Here is a 6,818-nt window from a genome sequence, read left to right as displayed (position 1 = left end):
GGACTCCACGGGATGGATTGTGCCGCTCGCTGGTGGTCGGGCGCTGATAAAAACCACGTGGCGTCCTCCGCCGCCGGCAGCGGTGAAGACGCCTGGAAGGATTGAGGGGAATGGGGTGGCGCGGCAAGCGGTCGAGCCGGTTTACCGTCCGCGCCCGCCCGTGCCCGCGCGCGCCCGGGACGCTGCCGCGCCCGCTTGGCTGCCGCGTTCCGCCCGCAAAACCTACAGTCGGTTCAGTTTGCGGTGTTTTTTTTCTGCGGAGCGCTTGGGAGACGTCTCGAAAACCGTCGTGTCCCCGACCGCCCCGGCCCGGCCCGGCCGCAGGGCTCGGAGTCGGGGGCTCCGCCACTGTAACGCCCTCTGAGACACATTGTATCTCAGTGCAAGTGGTTATGTATCCAAACGCCAGAGATTGTTACCTTTGGGGCGCAGCCCAAGCAAGTCCCGCCCCCCCGCGCTCCGTCAGCGCCCCAGCCCCAGCCCGGCCCAATCAGAGCGCTGGAGGGCCTGAGCGACGGGGCCCGCCGCCCAATCAGCGGCGGAGGGGCGGGGCCGGGTATTGAGCGACGCGACGGTTGACCAATCGGGGGAGAGGGCCGCGACGTGGGCACCAATGGGCGGCGGAGGGGGGCGGCGGATCAGGTGGATCATTGTCATTGTTGTAGCGGCCGGAGGGGCGGTGAGAGGTGAGTGATCAGAGGCTCAGCTCAGCTGTGACAGCGCAACACCAGACAGGACACCACAGGGCAGGACAGGACAGGACAGGACCAGGTGCTGCACAGATACAGCTCAGTGTTACTTCTTGTTGCAAATACCTGATGTGATTTTTTTTTCATCTCTGTCTCTCTGTCTGTGTCTGTCTGTCTGTGTCTCTGTCTGTCTGTCTGTCTGTCTGTGCTTGTGAGGTTGAACCACAAATAGATACCATGAACCATGGTCCAGCTGGGGGTGGGGGGGGGGGTTGGGGGGGGCAATGGCTTTTAGACCCTCACTGGGACACAGTGAGCAAGAGGACGGTGAAGGACAACCGTCACCGGTTGTGCCGGGGCTTCCGATGACTCTTTAACGGTTCTGCAGAGCTGAACGCTGTTTGTTTGTTTGTTTGCTTTGCTTGTGTCTGTCTGTCTGTCTGTCTGTCTGTCTGTCTGTCTGTCTGTCGTCAATTGTCGTCTCGGCCTCCAGTCTTCATTTGCTGCAGTCGGTCTGCGCTTGGGGCTGATTCCACGGTTCAGTCCCGTTCGTCTGTGCACTGTGCGCTCTCTGCACTCGCGCGCCTTCTGCGCCGGCACGGACACGATGGGCCGAATGGCCTCCTTCCGCGCTGTATAATTCTAGGGTTCTGGGATTTTTGTAAAGCTTTTGTGGACAGGTCGCAAGAATGGCAGCATCTTGTAAGCCAGTCAAAAGCACGTTGGTCGTGGGACTTTCAGAAAGTACTTGTTTCCTTGCAAATACCTTGTATATTTGATCAAGGGAAGACCGCCCAACACTGTAAATAACAAATTCTCAATGCCAAAAGTCTATTTTCAAAGGTAATAATTGTTTGGTTGATTGACATATGTGTGCTCAGTTGGTAGGTAGCATTCTCATCTCTTGAGTCGGAAGGTTGTGGGTTCAAGTCCCAATTCTGAACTTGGAGCCCATATTAAACTACTCCCAACACTCCAATGCAGTCCTGGGGGTCCTGGATCGTCAGAGATGCTGTTCTTTGGATAAGATATTAAACCGATGGAGATGGTTGAAACCAGAAGGGATTTTTTTTTCACAAAGTTAATCATTATTTGGTTGAGTAATAGACGTGTGCTCAGTAGGTGATAAAGTAATCTTTACATTTGATAGAGAAGATGTCACGTCAGGAGAGTGTTTCAAAGGGAATTATATAGTATAAAATGGATTGACTGCGTACTTTGTGAGTGAACGTGGATGCTAATTTTCGCAGAGCAGTGTCCCACAAACAGCCATGAAGTGAGTGAGCAATTTTACCTGACGAATGTATATTTAATATACATTCATTTTATATATTCTCTATATATTTAATTTTCTAAATAAAATTCTGGATACATGAACTGCAAAAGTAAGCCCATAAAAATCGATGCATTTAATTTATTTCACTTGGTCATCACTTTTATAGGGTTGTCATTTCTGAACCGAATTATCCTCAGAGGTAACTCACCGTTTATTTCTCCCTTACATCTCATCTCTCTAAACAGTGCTTTATAAAAACTGGAATACTTCTGTACCTTGTTCTGAATGGTTGTTCTTCAAATGTGAGTTGATGATTGAAGGCTATTTTGCCACTGTTGGTTGGCACTGCAGCTGAGCTCATTATCTGTCCTCATCTGACAATACAGTCAATTCACTTTACAATCTATTCTGTGAAGCGCTTTGAGACGTCTAGAAGACGTGAAAAGCGCTATATCAAATGCAAGGATTATTATTATTAAGTCAGCACACACAACTCTCATCAGGGATCTCTGGATAGTAATCTGGTTCTGGAACCCTGGCTGATTTTTCTCCTTTTATGACCCTGGTGTGCTGATAATGTAACATTCTGGTTTAATCGGCTAAATCAGGATGGATCATGCACTGATACGTAAGTTGAGTCACCACAAGGTGTCATGTCTGTGACTCTGGGATGGATGCCAGAGAATGGAGGCAGAATGATTGCAAGCCTGCCCATCGATGGTGAAGTAGATAGAGTGGGGGGCATGAAGTAATCAAGTGTTCACTGAGCAATGGAAGTGTTTGGTTTGCGTGGTTGGAGGAGGTCACCAAGGTAAAATGGGGTGAGACTGTGGAGGGATTTGAACGTGAGAACAAGGATCTTGAACTCGATCTGCTAGGGTTGGAGATCCAATGGAACCAAGTGAGGATGGGGTAACGATGGGGTGAGGATGGGCTCAAAGATCCTGGTGTGGGAGAGGACAGAGGCAGTGAAATTCAGTGATTTTTGGCAATAATAATCATGGGACTCTGGCGACTCGAATTCTGTTGGAACCCTGCTTCCAAGATCTCTTGGCTGCTTCCAGAATGATGTGCTTTGTAGCCTGCCACTAAAAATGTAATGGTGTGAATTATCTCTTTAAAAAGATATATTTTTAAAAAATCTAGATATTTATTGCTACCAAAAAAGCAATGTGGAGCAAACAGAATAAGCGTGTCTTCCTGCTTTATATCATAGGGTGTGAATGGTTTTGCTTCTAACATAACCACAGGGTGGCTAGTCTTGAGTGAGGTTGTGCTTTTTAAACTCTTTTGGGAGAAAGAGAACAATGTTTAGCTTTGAGAGAGCCTTTGTTTCTTTTGAGAGACACATAGAGTGTCGTTTGTAAGTAAATGTAGGGCAGTAGATATGCAACGAGGAATTGCGAAAGCTTGCGTGCTAAGTTGATGTCTTCAGTGAATAAGTGAAGCTTGGGCAATACTTGAATATAATCTTCTGTGGCAGATATACTGCAGCCTTGAAGCATATTCGTGTGTGTGATTTTTAAATTGTGTACATAATACATGATGGAGTTTCTATTTATAATGAAAGAAAAAATGGAGATCCCCAACAGTGCAACCTGATGGGGGATAAAATTCCATCTGTGTCTCGATGCCCTCTATTGATGTAACATTTCAGAGTGTGCAGAATTTGGCAAATTGCTGAATGCAGTTTTAACCTTGAAACCCATTTTCTGTAGGAAAATTTTCAGAAAACCGGCTTCAGTATTAAGAATTGGGCATCTTGATCCCTCTAAAATGTTACTTTAACAAAATCAATCTAGGCACTGGTGGAATTTCTACCCATAATCCGTGACGATGATTTAACTAATTGAATGTGTATTGCAGTTTGTTAGCAAAGTGAATTTAGGAGGACAAAAACAGAGGTCGCTGGAAACACTCAGCAGGTCAGGCAGCATCTAACAATAATAATAATCCTTGCATTTGATATAGCGCTTTTCACATCTTCTAGATGTCTCAAAGCTGTAAAATTAATTGACCGTATATTTGTGGGCAAAACTCGGCAGCCAATTGCGCATAGCAGCGTCCCACAAACAGTCGTGGATTGAAAATGACCAATTTATTATTGTTTTTGGTTTTGGGGGGATTATTATTAGGTGTGTGGAGTAAGGAAACTTGCCCAGGGTTTCGCCCTCTGCCTGGAATTGAACCCAGGTGTCTCGCTTGCAAGGCGAGTGCTCTAACCACTGAGCTACAGGACTCTTCTTCTTATTATTATCATTATTAACAGTGAAGGAGACCATGGATGGAGAGGTCAGAGTGCGAGTGGGAGGGAGTGTTGAAATGTCAAGAAACCGGAACCTCAGGGTTTTCCAGAAGCGGCTTCTGCTTCCGCCACTATGCCCCGAGTCTCTGGAACTCCCTTCCTCATTCCCTTCGCCTCGCTCCCTCCCTTCCTTATTTCAGATCTCTGCTGAAGACCTTTCTTTTCGACCGTTCCTTTGGTCACTTTCCTCCCCCTCCCCCCGGCTCGGTCCCAGGATCCATTGCTGTGAAGCGCTCTGAGACGCCGTCCGGCGTGGAGGGCGCTATATAAATCCAAGTTTTTGTTGTTCTTTTCAGATTTCCAGCATCAGCGGTATTTTGCGTTTTGATTTAGGAGGAGGTGGTAGCCTTGCAATAATGGCAACGCTGAAGGTTGATTCATGTCTGTGACTCTGGGATGGATGCCAGAGAATGGAGGCAGAAGCTTGTGGGTTCAAACCCCATGTCGGGTCTTTGAACTCACAGTCTAAAGCTGACTTTCCATTATTGGGGGAGTGCTGCAATGTCCAGGGTACTGTTCTTCACATGAGATATTAAATAACGACAGTGCAATTTATATTTCTATAACACATTTCACGTCAGGGGAGGCCAAACTAAAGAGCTTGACAATACTTGCTGGGCACTGTCCATTCAGATGAATGTTAACAATCCTATGGCAGTATTTCAAAAGAGAAGGAAATTTCTACCATTGTCTGGGGCAACAATCCTCCTGATGAAATTGATCATTCATTTCAAGGCTGACTGCGGAACAAATTGTCACGCTTACCTACAAAATAGTCACTGCACTTCATAGTAAATCCTTTGAGACGGATTTACTTTGAAACGTTTCGACAATGTAATGAGGCACCATAATTATTTATGTTACCAATGTGGTTTCTGTTGGAAAAATAGCTAATTTAATGGGTTTCTTCGAGGCGATGACTAAGCAATCGATAGCATAGACAACGGAGGACATGTCTGAGTCCATTCTGACCGTGATTTTTCGTTGAATACAGTGCTGGACGCCGGATCTTGCAAGGAATGTGAGAATACAGTTGGAGGGTCAGCAGGTTTAGAGTGGCACGAATACAGGTTGAAATAAGGCACGCAAGCGGAAACTGAAGGTTTGGCTCAGTGGGGGGCAGGGCAGCGGATTAGCTTTACAGCAATGGAAGCTGTAATTGAACTGTAATAATGGACTGGGACTCCTGTAATACTCAGATTGAGGATATATGAACCCAGTTGAAGGACATGATCTTGCAATTACTGGGCTAAGTTTGAACGTAGAGCATTCAGCTAATGGGAAAAAACATTTTATATCCTGTGATCAAAACAGCAGAGGCTGGCCAATCAATTAGCTGATGTCTGTTCCTCTTGTGTGCATTTCTAGATGTAGAGTGCAAACGCCACAATAAAAACTTGCATTTATATAGCACCATTCACGTAGTTAAACATCTCAAGAGACAAGCAACTGAAAAGTGTTTTTTTTTAATGTGTGTGCGTGTGTGTGTATATATATATATATATACATATATGTATGACCTGTGTTAAGTGAACCAATCTTGTGTGCTTAACATCTTGCCTTCGATGAGGATCACAATCCAGCCATGGCTGTTCTTTCATGATTTATTCAAACCCTGCTGTTTGTATTATTAATGCTGTGTGCTTTTATTTGGGATAATTAAAGGGCACACGGACTTTGGAAACTAGACAGGAACTTTTAACATGATGCGAATACATCTTCCATAAGAGGAGGTGTTCCCAGCGACTCTTCTTCTGATTGAAACTGCTAAACTTACCCCAACTGTATTTGTAATGTTGATATGAGCATTTAAATCCAAGTACAAAGTTCATATTTTATGTTTTGGGGCTTGAGAACTTGAGCAAATTCACCCAGGAGCCAATAAGAAGCAAATAACTTACATTTACATGTCTCCCAAGTGCTATAATCACAGAGCAATGGTTTTATAATGGAATGAAACAGATGTTTTCACGAAGCTAGACTCTGGTAGCCAAATGATTCTTCTGCTGCCTACAGACGGTTGTTCTGTATATAACGCTCTACATGTGAATTCTTGGAAGTGAAGTTCCCTGAATGGGGAGTGTTGCCTTCGGTTCCTTTTGACATCAATCTGTGGAGAGGAAGGTGCAGCACAAAATACTTGCTCCTAACCTGTCTCCAACCAGCAGGGAAGCAAGCACATAGAAAAAATTAACCAGGATGACTAAAAGAGTTAGTACTACCACTGATGATATCCCTTGAGGAGGTGGATTTTGAGGAGAACAATCTTGCAAATTGACTTTGCCTTTAATGCCTTTGACAGCCTTTGAAATGTTTATTATGTGCCAGGTGATGTGACTGGAGTCTCCTGAGGAGTCTCTTTGGTAGTGAGCCTTTACATTTCCTCATCGCTCTCAGTGCAGGGTCAGAAAACGAAGGTTTGTAAATTCATATCAGACCAGCCACAAGGTGCCATTGAAATTGCATTGGCTGAGGGGAATCCTAGGATTGTTAACCTAGGAGGAGGCATTTGGTCCTTTGAGCCCCCTCCACTGAAGCCGGCTACTCT

General features: G+C 45.4%; 1 protein-coding gene across 1 annotated transcript in view; it reads left to right on the top strand.

Moving 5' to 3' along the window:
- The first annotated feature begins 654 nt into the window (after positions 1-654).
- abca3b (ATP-binding cassette, sub-family A (ABC1), member 3b) overlaps positions 655-6,818 on the top strand; it is a 63,746-nt gene continuing 57,582 nt past the window's right edge. Inside the window, exon 1 of the mRNA XM_007893811.2 lies at positions 655-686. The gene's annotated coding sequence lies outside the window, so the exon portion shown is untranslated. The remainder of the gene's footprint in view (positions 687-6,818) is intronic.

The sequence above is a fragment of the Callorhinchus milii genome, unplaced genomic scaffold, assembly GCF_018977255.1.
Source record: "Callorhinchus milii isolate IMCB2004 unplaced genomic scaffold, IMCB_Cmil_1.0 Scaffold16, whole genome shotgun sequence".
NCBI classification, from domain to species: Eukaryota; Metazoa; Chordata; class Chondrichthyes; order Chimaeriformes; family Callorhinchidae; genus Callorhinchus; species Callorhinchus milii.
Note: the sequence above shows the minus strand (reverse complement) of the source record. Positions and strands in the feature narration are given on the sequence as shown.